The following is a 14,644-nucleotide window of genomic DNA, read 5'->3' on the forward strand; positions in this document are numbered from 1 at the left end:
AAAGTACAGAGTTCGTTACTTGCTATTCATTTCTTAGAAGTGAATGTATTTTTAATACTTTATTGGTTCTGTCAATTTTTGGGAGTAAGGAGTACGTAGGGGAGGGGAAGGGAGAAAAAGGCGTATCACACCGTAATTTGGAACTCCTATGCCGGGCGACCGCCAGCGCGAACACTGATCCATCCCGCCGCCAGCTAGCGGTATCCGACCCGAACTAAACGCCTTCAAAAGCATGCCTACTAAAAATTCTAACGATCTCCTCAAAAATACCCTTTCGAATGCGCACGTCATAAACCGTTTGAACAGCAAAATATATTTCCTTTCTGTTCATGTGGCCAGCCGCTACAAATTCTACAGGCTGTTGATTAAATCTGTCGACCGGCAATCATTATGCATTTCTCGCGCATAATAGCATGATCCAGCCGCGCTGTATCACGATAACGAAGACATACAGAGTGACCGAAGCTCCCTAAGCTGAAGCTTAACCACTGGGTCTGCGGATTTCAGTAGCAACAACCTCCGAACCCACCCTCGTGATAGTCGAGTACCGGTAGAAACCTCATCTTCCGACCTTTCTTTCCTTTCTCCCGAAGGAAGGTCGTAATTGGCCCTTGGTCCTCGAGCAAGGGTAAAGGTCTTGAAACGAGGGGGTTAGCCAATGAATGGAAAGGAATTATGGAAAGTGAGGGGTGGTTAACAGCGAAGGAACAAAGAGTTTTACATCGATGTAAAAGGGAAATAGAACAACGACAAACTGTAATTGAAGAAGCGAACAAAAAAATACACAATTCCTGGAAAGTATTCGAGAGCGGGTCTGTACAGACCCATTCTTTTTCGTTTCTTTATTTTAATTGAAAATTTATTTTTCCAAAGTCATATCAGGAAAAGGGGCTAACTGTGCGAAGAATGGAGAGAGAAATATGGTAGCTGAAAAAATTATGTGCGAAGAAAAAGGAAAAAGCTTGGTGGAGGGTAAAAAATGGAGAAAGTACGTGAGCAGCGACGAGAATTAAGAATTAAAGAAAGTCGAAACTTGAGTCTGGGGTAACGAGTTACGGAGAAACGTGGAAGGAAAATTGTGTCAGTAAAAACAGATTGTTTAAAAAAGAAAGACGGGATTAAAAAATGCAAACAAGGCGAGGACTCGGGAAAAGAAATAAAAAGAAATAAATTGAAGCAAGCTTGAAGCTTTTTCATACGTAATTATTGAATGAGAAATTACCATTTGTTCTGAAACATACAAACATAACTCTTAACTATGTACTCGAATTTTGAAACAATAAAAATGTTACAAAATGGCAGAGCGATTCGTTAGCTCTGAGAGAAGAGTTAAGGACAGCATTTCGTCGTCAGAATTGCTTGCCATTCGTAGGACGATATTGCTGAAGTCACGAATCGTTTCACCGGATACCTTTGAGAACGATTTAACTGGTCTATCCACGTCTCGCTTTTCACGTCCCTAACTACACATTTTTCTTCATTTCTTTCTTCTTTCACTCCCATTGGCTACTGTGCCTTTAACACCTATACACAGAGATAAGTTTGAAATACACGTACAGCTACTAACAAGAGTAAAAATTCTCTTTTAAAAGCTATATATGTATTCGATAGAAATAAAATTCTTCAACATTGGTATTCAAAGTAACGAATTCTTTCGAGACAAACGTAATACCAGGATACAGAGTGTCGGAACGTTTTCTAATAAAAGATCAAGGTGATGCAATGGTCGTTGTTAAATTTACACGTCGAAGAGCAGAGAAACGATATAGCCAATCCTGAAAGCGTAGAAAATTCGTCGCTGATCGGTCGCTGACTCCTTCGGCGATAAAGAAGATTTAGATCGATTTAAGATTCCAATTTCCGGCCCTTCTCGTGGGAGCTGCTCGAGGTACTTGGAAAAGACGACGACGACGACGACGACGACGACGGAGGACGTAGATGTGCCAATGGCATATCGTGATGAAAGGACGAAGAAGTGTAAGAATCGCTCCACGTAGATATACCACTCCTACTTTCAAATATTCTTCCATTTTGGATTATGCAGGTAACCGGGAGGATAGGGTTGAAGAAACAAGGAAGATAAAACGGAGACTGGCTAAAGTCGACCGGTTTAATTCATCCTTCCGGAAGTGGTAAGCCGGCGTGATAATCTGCGTAAGTAGACACTTCAAAAGGAAGTGACGCGACTATAATCCGAGCGCATAGAACAACGAAGCTTTGTGTGGAAATACGTGTACATACAACTTCCGCTCTGATATACTAGACTGGCCAGCTGAATGTTTTTAGAATACCTGCTCTTATGCAGATAAGAAGGATAGAAATTTAGAAGGAAAGATGAAATGAAAACCTGAACAGAGCAAAAAGGAAGAATGAAAGGATTACGAGTGCAAGTACAATTCCAAGTTGTATCAAGGATACTGCAGTAGGAGAGAACAATTTTTCAAGCTTCCAAACGAGACTTTCGAAAGATAGGCAATGGTGGTAGTGTTTGAAAAATATGTGTAAAAGTCAAATCGCTCGCGATGATTCTACTTTTCTCAACCCCTCTCATCAGCGCCACTTTCTTAAACACAGTCTCGCTCCTTGGATTCGTTTACCATCTTGTTCCACAAGGTACATACATTCCCTTCTGGCTGTTGATGAAGTGTTTTCTCGTTGCACGGAATTGCAACGCTTCCTTTTACCCAACACACATCCTCGGGGGTAGTTAGACGGCGGCACGAAGGATAAAAGGATTTGTTTTCGAGCTTTCGTGGGTGGAAGTTGGATGAAATTTGAATATCGTTCTTGTTACCGCGCAGCCAGGTCGCGGGATACTTTGTACCACCTAATCGTTGTATAAATAAGTATTCATTAAACGCCCGAGCTAAATATTGTCTCGAGGGTAGTGATGTGCGGCCCGACTATTCGGGTTCATTCGAAAAACATCGGAATGTCGGGTCCCTACTGGAGGGTATTTTCCTTATACCTGTATTGTTTGTACGTTCTAATTATTTTTAAATAAATAATCAAATACTCGTATTTGAAATGTGATCCAGGATCCGGTGCATAAATTACGAGTCATTATATCATCGAACGGTTCAACAGGTACATTCGCCAGATTTATCCTCGATTTGGAAAGAGCCGAGGCAGGTATAACTCGTGAGAATTAGAAAAAAAGAAGGCTGCACACCATCTTTTTTACCGAAACAAGAAGAAGGGGTTGAAACTGGCCCGGGGCCAATGCATTATTTTCCAGAGAAACTAAGGATGAAGGAGGAATGGAGGACGAAGGGTGTGTGACAAAGCTGGCAAGAAGGAAGATGGTGAGGGTTCCTGGGCCAAATGAATATTTAATTTCTGCATATCTCACTCCGTCCAAAGTTCAGCACGACGAAAACGACCCTCCCTCCCAGGAGGGTTGAAAGGAAGCTAACCCTTGTTCTTGCGCAAGCTGTGATATACACTGACGGTATAAACTATTCCCTCGTTGTTAATCGACAAACGGACAAGTTCTATCAATTTATTAAATACGGAGGTGAAAGTATTTGTAAAATTTGTTGAAAATTTATAATTCTGCGATATTTTCTATGTCATCAAACTGTTTCGTTTTCCAACGGAAGGGTGTAGTTTCGACAGATACGGCTGAGAATCTCTGAATTGTAAACCCGAATCTCGTAATTTAGTTCCGTATTGTGATGCAATGTACCGGCTGTGTAAATTGTCTCCTGATGATTTTACTTGCTAAAGGAAGGAGAGATGTGTATGTAGGAAACAGCGTGGGTTATGAGAACCACGAGGAGGCAAATAGATGCGTGTTGAGAGTAATTTGGGGAAATGAGAGGGGTGCATGATGAAATATTGATATTAATTTGACTCTACGCTGAACACATTTTCACTCTAATGCAATAGAAAAAATATAGGTAATTGGCGTTAGTAATCGAAATTTAAATTAAATTAAAATTCACCCAATTTAAATAAAAAATTCAATCCATAGAATATTTTCAAAGTTAAACAGAATATACGATTTAAAAGAAAATATGCTAAATCATTATGTGCGGTAGTGCGGTAGTGCGGTAGAATGAATATTCCAATGGGCAGTCGGTAACTCTCCAACATAGATACTAAGTACATATTATGTCAGCCCAGATGGGATGGTTGGATAACAGAATGATGGAATCAGGACAATCACGATGCAAGGTGTCGAAGTAGATGCCAGTCGGGTCTAACGTCGCGTGTCACGTCGTAAGCGTGAAGGATCACGATCGACGCGTCAAGCATCCCGAAAGCTGACAACCATTACAGAAGATAAACAATGCAACTTCATCAAATAATACGAATATAAATTTATATTCCGTAAGAGTATTGTAGCGTGTTAAAGATTCATAATGATTGCTTTTCGAAACAGTGATTATCGGAAATAAAATGAGATCGTGTCGTGATTCTATAGAAAGTACATAGTTTTCATTTCGTTAACCGCGAATTCTATCGTCTTTCGCGTCGGCAGGTTGCGTTTGACTGATGGATGACCCACGATGAAGATCCAACCGTGGCCATTAAAATTGCATTAGGTCTATGTTTCGTCCATTAGAAGGGATATTATTATCTTGATACGAAACGAAACGTCAGATTGGCAAAGTGATCATTAAATCATTACACTTAAAGCGAACCCTCGTTATATCACCACTCCTTATATATTACCGGTCCAATTTCAAGAATCTATTGTATTTATTGAATCCTTGCATTTTCGAAATGAATTTATAGCGTTACTATTCCAGGTCAAAGTAACCCAATAATATTTTACAAAAATCTCTTCAAACTCGTTATTCTTTCTCGCACATTGTATGATTTTTTTATTTCGCAATTTGATACGGAACGCTTCAATGTTCGTGATACTTTTAATTGGCAATTTTTTTGCGAAAAGCTCGAGAAGATTGAACATGGAATACGTGTGTACGATTTCGAAAATCTGACCCTGTCAGACGAGCTATAAATTCCAGGAACCTTGCATGTAAATTTTATTCCAACCCCCAAACACATATCTCCCTCTTTTCTTTTCTTTTCTTTTCTTTTCTTTTCCAAAACTGTTGGCCACGAGCAATCAATGAAATCCTGTTACGTTTAAAATTCACCCTCGCTGTAATTTGCATGTCTTTTCACCCCTTAGAATGGTAATAAGTGCATGACGATGCTTTGCAGTGGCTCCCTTTGTGCTTAATAATTTTTTTTTCTTTTAAATCATGTGGAAAACCGAAAATCTATTATATACTTTAAGCTATATTCTTTTCGCGGATTATAATGGAAATCCTTTAATCCATATTACTGAGTGTCAGCAAGCGTTTTTCGTTGCATCAATGAAACTAATTCATCGCTTTGTGGGGTCTTTTTAGAAACACTGTCGCACAATATTTCAGTATCTTCCCGAATTGGTTCATACCGCTCGAATAAACATTGATATATGAGCGTCCAGTTAAAATAAATTCTCATTTGGTGATACGATATTTTTGAAAAAAAAAAAAAAAAAGTACATATACACATGTGATACGAACGGAATGTTCGCGTCATTCCGGGCGGAAATGTATTCGCAGAAGCCGAGTGATAAATCTCTATTTTTGTCACACGGTTAATCGCATTTTATATGCTTTCAAGCGTAAATATTATCCGGCTTTTAACAGAATTATATGTACAGGCTGCTGATTTTCCAGGAAATATAGAATTATATATTTCGTACAATGCGAAAATTCTTCAAAATATTCGTTCAGATATACAGCTGATGACAATTTCGAAGAGTTCTTCATTTATTTGGTAGAAAATTTATATAGGATGCCGGCGGAAAAATTATGGCGTTTCTAAAGACTAGTATAGAATTAGCATCAGTACCGACCCTGGCCCTAGGCACAGATTTTCAAACATCATCGTACTCTACGAAGAAGATACACTTCTGTCTCCCTCCTTTTTTGCTAAACGAGAGCTTGCAAGCTTGACAAATTTTCGAGAAACTACTGTGTATCACTGGATACACAAAAAAAAAAATTCTTTTTTTTTCGGCCGCGTGAAAGGTAGGCGTAGCGTAAAATTCGCCTGGGAGTATGGAGAATGTAAATCGGACGGGATTGGACAATGCATGAATTTAACGGGGCAGCATGTAAATTTTCCCAGCATCACGGGAGAGGGGCAAAGTGAACGGACGCATGTTTATTGCAATCAACTATTGTAAACAGGATTACTGGCGATTGCAACGGGAAAACTATTTGCCACGTGTCTGCATGGAAAGTTGTTGATCCTCCATTCTGTTCTACATGACATCATTGTTTTATGAATTCAACAATCAGGCCACTTGTAGATGTCCTGTGACGATACAGAGCCACCAGAGATCCTTTGAATTCCACGATCAAAAATGCAGATTTTTATCTTTTCATCGCGGTGTTTGAAGTTACCAAGAACGTCAGGATTTATCTTCAGAAGGTTAAGCGGACCAATTAAAATTTACTTTGAATGCAAAATTTTTCAGCTGGTTGTTAAAACTGTCCGGTGCAGACCACGGCATGTCCGTTTTCTTTGCGAAGGGAGCCCTTGCAAACGCAGCATTACCTCGTTAACTCGTGCTTGATTCACCATTTCAAACCAATTGTGAAAAATATCTTTTACTCAATCTATTTTCTCCTATATCATCGATTCGCTAATGGAGCAAAATGTCATATCATATCACTGCATAAAACACGGTCCTGTAACTTCGTCGCTACCTTTTTTATCTAACATCGAAAAAAGTAGGATTCCTTTTACTTTGACATTCGACCTGAACGCTTATCGATCGCCGAATTTATTTCTTTTCGTATCTCCACCCTTGGTCCACTTCTATCCCCTCGATTCGTTCACCCTCTGTCTGGTACATTTCTGTCCGGAACGAGCTCTCATCCAACCACTATCCCGACAAAACCTGCTCCTCTCCTTCCCATTTTGTTTCTCTCTCTCTCTCTCTCCCTCCCCTTCTCTGGATAGGTGAGATTAAGCCCCCGCAATGACGCGGCTGCGGTTATCAGGAGATTGCGTTTTAGCATAATAGGTGCAGGGGGTTGCATTGTAGCCATTTTGAGAGACGTGCGTCGCGAGAGTGATGTGCGTCCAGCATTTATCATGGTCAGGTATTCTTCTTCTCTGTCCAGCCATGGGTATAACCACTGAATGGATACCAGAATGTCCTGCTGCCATTCATCGACGATGCATCCGCTACTATACCTATCCGATGCATTTTCAGTGCAACGATGCACGCCTTATTTATGCAAATCTCTCGCCACTGTGAACCTTGCATTTTATCTTCTTTTCAAGTGCTACTTGCTAAAATTCTGATTTCTGAAATTAATGGTGTCATATAAAGACACGTTTGAGCTAATTTTCATAAATTTTCATTCGTTTGGATTCGAGATAGAAAGAAAAATAGACGGCACATTATTAAAAATGGCTAACACCAAAATAGCCTCGGCATTCATTTACCAATTTCCACCCAAATTGGGTGGTATTAATGCGGTCTCGTACAGAGACACCTTTGAACCAAGTTTCATAAATTTTAGTCTATAGAGACTCGAGATATGTGGTAAAATAGAGGACAGAAGGCAACAAATGAACAAAACCAAAATATCTCCGGCATTCATTTATCAATTTCCACCATAATTTAGTGGTATTAATGCGTCAGGTGACAAAATACACATCTTTTCAAATGTTGCCCGATTTGAATTATTTTTGATCTAATAATTTGCAAAATAAAAAGAAGAGGAGAGAAGTGTATGCATGTTGCTTGCTTCCAAGTGGTTGGTTAGTTTCTTGATTGTGGAAACCAAGCGGCTGGCTTGGGTGTGTGTAACGATTAGGGCAACCGAGTTTCGGGGATGTTGATTGTTTCATCTTGATTAGTACGATAAGGTTTGATGGGAGTTCGAGAGTTGGATAAGGGTGGTCGGGATAAGTGACTTACAGCAGGGTGGCGGGTTTACAGCAGCTTTCGATCACCAGAGGAATAAATCCAATTTTATATTCACAAAATTGTATAAACAAATCGCGTGAAGTCTAAAAGATTGATGCCCTTGATATTAACGTATCAGAATTTTGCACAAAATTCTAAGTTATCGATGCGTCTCTTAAAGGGAAACTGGAAGAGGGATGGGGACGAAGAGGCGGAACAGAGGATGATAAATTTGGAGATCAAGCTTAGACGATAGCCAGCCCCAAGTAGCTGTCTAGTTTGAGATAGGCCTTGCGAAGATAAGGCTATCAAGAAGCTTCATTCCCTTTGGGTCGTGCAATCATTCTATGATACCAGTCTACAAAAATTCACATCTCCAGGAAGGATAACTCAACCTGACCCCTACAGAAGCAAGCCAATCTCCCGGAATGTTTCCTCGACTTGTCGGACACGTCGAAGGCAATAAACAATCGAATCGGAAGAATCAGGTGCAGGTAATTACAAGTGGTTACGAAAGGGCGCCCTCATCGATGATCCTCCGTTAAGTCCCCTTTTGCCAGGAAGCTGGTTCCACGATCCTTGATACTTAACCTCGCCCATTGCTCCTTGGGTGTTGGCAAACGAACAAGAAGTGACAAGAAGAGAAAAAGCAAAAGGGAGTTTGCTATAGATAGAGTTCGAATTCGATCTGTGGTCTAAGCCCCTTAATACCTGCTTATTCGCTCGCCTGGAAGAGGATCCCGAAGAGGTATCTAAACTTTTCGTAGCGAGGTAAACGGCGAACGATTTTCTAGCTACCAAGATGGAGGGAATACTTCTTTTCAACCATTTACTAAGTCACGGCAATCGGTCCGATAAACTGTACCATTTTATCCAACGATTCGACGATTCTTTTGTCGGTAAATCAGTGCAGAAAGTTACTAACACTTATCAAGAATCCTTAAGTTATTTTTTTAAACAATTTATATCGCTAGTTAGTTGTCAGAATTGGAAATCTTAAGCGAGACGATTTTAACCAACGAAAAAGACGAAAAGCGAAAAAAAAAGCCATTGAAAGAGGTTACGGTAATCCAGAAAGTTCCTTTAATTTCCCATAAGACTTCCCAGGAAACTTGTATCAGAACTTCCGGAGTATATTTTTTCTTTTTATCCTTGCCACCATTTTTCTCGCCATTCCACTTTCTAAAGTGACATCGAGTTATTCTATGCCTGCCAGATCACTGCAGGGCCCGAAATACATAGAATTTGGGCTTCAATCTACTTTTAAATCCTCAATTTACCTACGGATACCTAATACATTTTTTTTTTTTTTATCTCCTCCCCCTCTTTCCGTTCACTTTGACCAGACCACTCTGCACGGGTGTCACGTAGCTTAATTAAGCTAATGGATATCCGTAATTGATGCAACTGACCTGTCTCTACGGTTCGTGACATTATTCGTGGAATATGTAGAGGGCGGTCCATAAGTCGTCGACAAAAAATATATGAAAATTTTATTATAAGGCTCGAGAAGGTATTTAATTAACGAAGTTTTTCAAACTATTTATCATTATCCTTAATATGAGTTGAAAAATTTATCGATTCTCCTACACGTGTGGATCTTGAATTTTCCTGGACCCTTCGAAGGGCTTGGCATCTGATTGTGATTAATCGAGTGGAAGGGTATTTCTAAAAAGATCTCTTTGTACTTGGTTGGTAGCCTTCAGGGTATGCTCGATTCTTCATGTTTTTCATCTTCAAAGAAAGAGAGTTCAATAACGAATTTTTAATTTCACCATGTTCCAATATTACGTGGATAGGTGAACGATAAGTCATTGGTGATTCATCGAATGTCATTAACTTCTTAACCGTGTCAACAGCTCGTACACGCGAGCCATATTTTCCGTTTACCGCAGGAACCGCGATTTAACCGCGTGAACCGCATCTAATTTTAGCGCAGGGTATGATTCAACGCGACATAGAAACCGCTTAGCGTACAACAGTTTCCATTGAAAAGGAAATAGAAACGTTTAGGCGACTCTGATGGATTTTCGTTCAATCGCCCAATCAATCGTCCATCTATTTCCAGTACCACTGATTGACAATCATCAACGTTCATTTTCCTTTCGACTGTAAACTTAAAAAAGAAGAAACACTTATTTTTACTTAAGCAGAAACTCTGTCTGAAACAGAGGCTGACAGCACTCCGCGGCTAATGTGCACTCAACTACTTAATAATGTAACAGTCAGCCAACCACTATGCACCCATTATGCTTCTATGCACAAGAAGCAGAGGAGGGGCTGTTGTGATATAGGATTCATATCTCGTATCGTGTCCTCATGACCTGCTGGAAAACACCATGGGATTTTCCCTTTGTCATCTTCCTTAACCGGCTTTTACAAAGTACAACAGTTCCGGAGCTCGGTAGCTTTTGAAGATATACGCCAGTAGTAGTAGCGTTTCTTCGCCTTCCCGTGTACCAACCATTTTCTCCAGTTTTTTAATTATGGTGGTCCCCGACTCGAGCTAAACGCCTACAAATAGTCATTCTAGAAGTCAGAAAAGATTTCAATTCGAACTCGAACCCATTACACCAATTTAACCCTCACTTCTTAAGATTCTTAAGATTCTTAAGATTCCTTTTGTAGTATACTTTACATAATGCTGAGATAATTCTGTGATAATTCACTCTATTTTTAAATTTATTGTTAGATTCATGGTAGCTTCATATTTATGTTAATTAAGATCTTGATATTCTTGATATTCTGATATCTGTTAAATTCGTAGAAGGATAGCAGAGATAAACAGGTTTAAAGGAAAACTCAACGGACGCTTTATGCTAAACGAGTGAGAAAAAGGAGATTCTCGAAAGGCAATAAGCGAAAGAGGAAAAAGAAAACGTACAAACTGTGTACAGCTTGAAAATACACCGCTTTCGGGCATTTCTGACGTTCCTACCAGAAACATGCTCACCTCAAAGGACTTGTAAAGTAATCTCCGTTTTCTTATCTCACCGACAAACAATTTCTACTTCCTGGGATTAAAATGCTTCAGGAAATGGTAGACATGATTTTTCATTCCTCAGGAAATATCAAATCATACCATAAGTAATAAAATCATCTTCCTTATGGAAAATAAATCAGTAGATCTACCAGTAGCACCAGTAATTTCTTTTTTCCGAAAGAATCACCAGCATAGACATTTCTTTCCATTCCTTTACAATAAAGTTTCACGGTAATTGCTTTATATCCTTAATCTTCGTGGCTCATTACCACCTTGATTAAGTCCCGGAATTAATTTCCGTCACAGAAGAAGGAATTTTTTTTTTCTCTCTCTCTCTCTCTTTCTCTGGAAAGTTCAGGCTCATTTCCAATACGAATTATCAGATTGAACGTTAAGGGGCGTCAGGGACCCTAAAAGGGAAGCAAGCAGGTAAACATAATAAACTAATTACAACCGGCTACCGTCGAAATTAATCCAAACGTCCCAACCGATAAAGTCAGATATCATCGATAATTACCGGACACGCGTTATTCGTTGACATCCTAATTACAACAAACACAGAAGCATTATAAGCGGCGCGTACCGACCAATACCACCCTGATTGGCCGAAACCAATTACCCTTCGGTGCTCACGCGCCCGATTAATCGCCGCCGCCATGCACCATTCTACTTCCCATTAAGGGGTTACACCTAAAAAATCAAAGTCACTTTTCATGATTTTTTTCTGAAGATATTTATGAAATAAATAGAAAATCGATTATACATATTTTACTAAATATTTCTTAGACTATACAAAAATATTTTTAGATTTTCTATACTCGATAAAATGGCGGAGATACAGCTGCCTCATAATGGTTCCTTTTGAAAGGGGTAAAACTTTAGCGAGGCAGCTGTAACTTCGCCATTTCGCTGAGTATCGAAAATCCAAAAATACTCTCGTACACCTTAAAATACGTACAACAAAATGTATATAACAGATTTTTAAATCACGTCACGAATTTGCGGGAAAAAATGATCAAAGATAGCTTTGATTTTTCAGGCAGTTATTAACATTCCATGGCGGTATAATAAGCGTTCACTGTATTAAATTTCTGAATTAAATTAATAAAATAGGATTATAATTAAAGGTTAACCAAGGGCCGTAACTTTCCGCATGAAAACGAACTCTAAGCCCTTTGGGAACGTAGTCGTTGATCTCCGTGATTTTCCTCCCATATGGTTACATTTTCTAGTCATCGTGCTCGTTCTTCGAACCATCTCTCCGGTGGTTGTTGGAAAGGGTGAAAAAAGGAGAGAGAGAAAGGTTCCCGCCGATTAATTTCCGTTTCTCTTTCGTCCGTCGTTCGTGCGAATCGTTCCCGGCTGTTTTCGAGCTTGCTCAAGCGTATTATAATCCCCGACGCACTATTGCGTTTTGTCTCGACCTAGCTGCCTCCAATATTAAATCATTTCAGGCTCTTTATTAACGAAGCACGATCGGATATTATAATTAACGGCTTTCGGTTTCGTTATACACCTTAAAATGTTGACTTTTACAAGGTTTTATAATAGAATAATCTAAGTGATGATGAGATGGCAAACTCGATTCGAATTTATAATTATATGTTTAACCAATTCTAGCAACCAATTCCTATTAATTAGTCCAAATTTCATTTTCCATGGCGAAAAAATTTCACGATGATTGAAAGTTCCTCTTAAAAAAAAATTTTGATATAGAAAATCACGGTGCTCGGCTCAATAACGAATTAATTAACGCGCAAACTTTTTCACTCCGCCACGATCCCCAATGTTTGAATTCGAAATCGTTCGAGCATGAAGAGAAAACACGTCTGGTAGAGATGAAATTGATTTATCGGAATGCAGGGCAAGCATAAAAATTAACACGTATTTTTGTAACGAAACATTCATCCTACGTATGGGTATTCAATATACTTGAGAGAGAATAACAAATAATAAAAATTATTAATACGTTAATATTCTTGAAAAATAATATTCGATGAAACGGTGTAAAATTTAGAAAATGAAAATAAGGTTAATCGCATTTTTGCGCCATTTCTGATCCTTAATAGCGCGGAAAATTCAAATTTAAAATACTAGTATCAATGGCAGGTTTCTTTTAAACGAAACGATCTTCCCTCCGCCGTTCTTTTTTTTTTCAATCTCGCTTCCGGTGTAGCGAACGTACCGTTAAAGTAATCAAGAGACACGCGATTTCCGAGGGAACAAAGAGAAAAGCAATAATGAATCTCCCGTACAGCTCGGTGGACTCGAAAATAGCCGTTTGATAGGAACGAAGTAGAGAGAAGAGAGAAGGCAGAAATAACGGAGAGAATCTTTTTATTTTAACGATTGAAGCTCTTCGGGATGAAAATCATCGAAGAAAGTGTATCGGTGCACAGTTTAACGAGATGGTTATGTGTGTATACATGTATGTATACATATACGATGGCGCACGTGGTTACATGTGGCCATGGGGCTGGCAAGCATAAATTACATTTGCATCTTGTAGCGTATTTTCTATCCAGGGATATGGCTGCGCCAACGGGTATGCAGATAAGGGTATGAATAATATATTATATTCGGAAATTAAGCGGATCGTCTAATCCGACGACTTTTGTCATTCAAACGAGAGGGAAAGATAGAGACAGGTCATGATTTGATAATTACTAGAAATTTTTAAGAAATTTAATTCCGAAGAAAAATTTAAAGTTTCGTACTTAACCCTTTTATCAATCAGGGTGATATAATTAGTGTCCATTAGACTATGATTTCGGGACATAAAAGAATAGCACACCAAACTGAGTATTAAAATCTGAAGAGAAAAGTTAAGATACATATATATTAACAGAAAATATAATATATTTGATAATCAAATATCTTTTGAGGAAATAGAATTTGATAAAAGTAATGCACGGTTGTTAGACAATCGACAAGTTTCCAAGCAATAATAGGAGGAGTAAAATTCTTGCAATAGAAGATTTAAAACATTAACGCCGATGTAACAATTTAAGGTGCACAAAAGAGCAATCCAGTGCAATTATGCGCCAAGAGAATGCCGCGTGACGACGAACGAGAAAATAGAGGCGAATTTTAACACGAATAGGAGTCGACAGACGAGCGAAAATTAATCCCAGAGAAACTCTGCTTCCCATCCTGCTTCGACATTTTCCATGAACAGATAAAAAATTCACACGGTCGATAACTATCACGAATATATTTGAGAAATGCATAATCAGAGATAAATGCATTCTGTTTGGATGTTATAGAACTAACGTTAACTCTTTTGGAAAAACAAAAATTTGCTATGAATATTTTGTTGACAGCATATGATAATATTAATTAGAGAATTGTTAGAAGTAACGTAAACAGAGAAGGAAAAATAATCTATGGTCAGGAAATAAAAGTTTCCCAAGGTGAGGTAGAAGATCACCTCTCGAGATAAATCATATTACTGTAAAATAGTGGCAAAGTTTCAGGTAGCTTATAAATAATTAATAGCTCATAATGCATAATACAAAAGAATACCCGAAAAATCAAAGGTACAAGCGATAAAAGAAAGGGTGATTAATCATGGAAAATCTTTTTTTCTTCCTTTAATCGGAGCAAAATCGTTGGTGGACCATAAAATAGCAAAGCTTTGTCAGGAAAATTTATCGAGATATCGGAGGAAATCTGGTCGGTCGCTTCGGGTGAAAAGCTTCCGGTTAAGAAAAAAAACTCGAGGT

General features: G+C 38.8%; 1 protein-coding gene across 6 annotated transcripts in view; it reads right to left on the reverse strand.

The window, feature by feature from the left end:
• The window catches only part of LOC117608376 (uncharacterized), a 113,203-nt gene that overhangs the window by 30,413 nt on the left and 68,146 nt on the right, over nt 1–14,644 (reverse strand). The window lies entirely within an intron of this gene.

Source organism: Osmia lignaria, chromosome 15, assembly GCF_051020975.1.
Source record: "Osmia lignaria lignaria isolate PbOS001 chromosome 15, iyOsmLign1, whole genome shotgun sequence".
Taxonomy (NCBI): domain Eukaryota; kingdom Metazoa; phylum Arthropoda; class Insecta; order Hymenoptera; family Megachilidae; genus Osmia; species Osmia lignaria.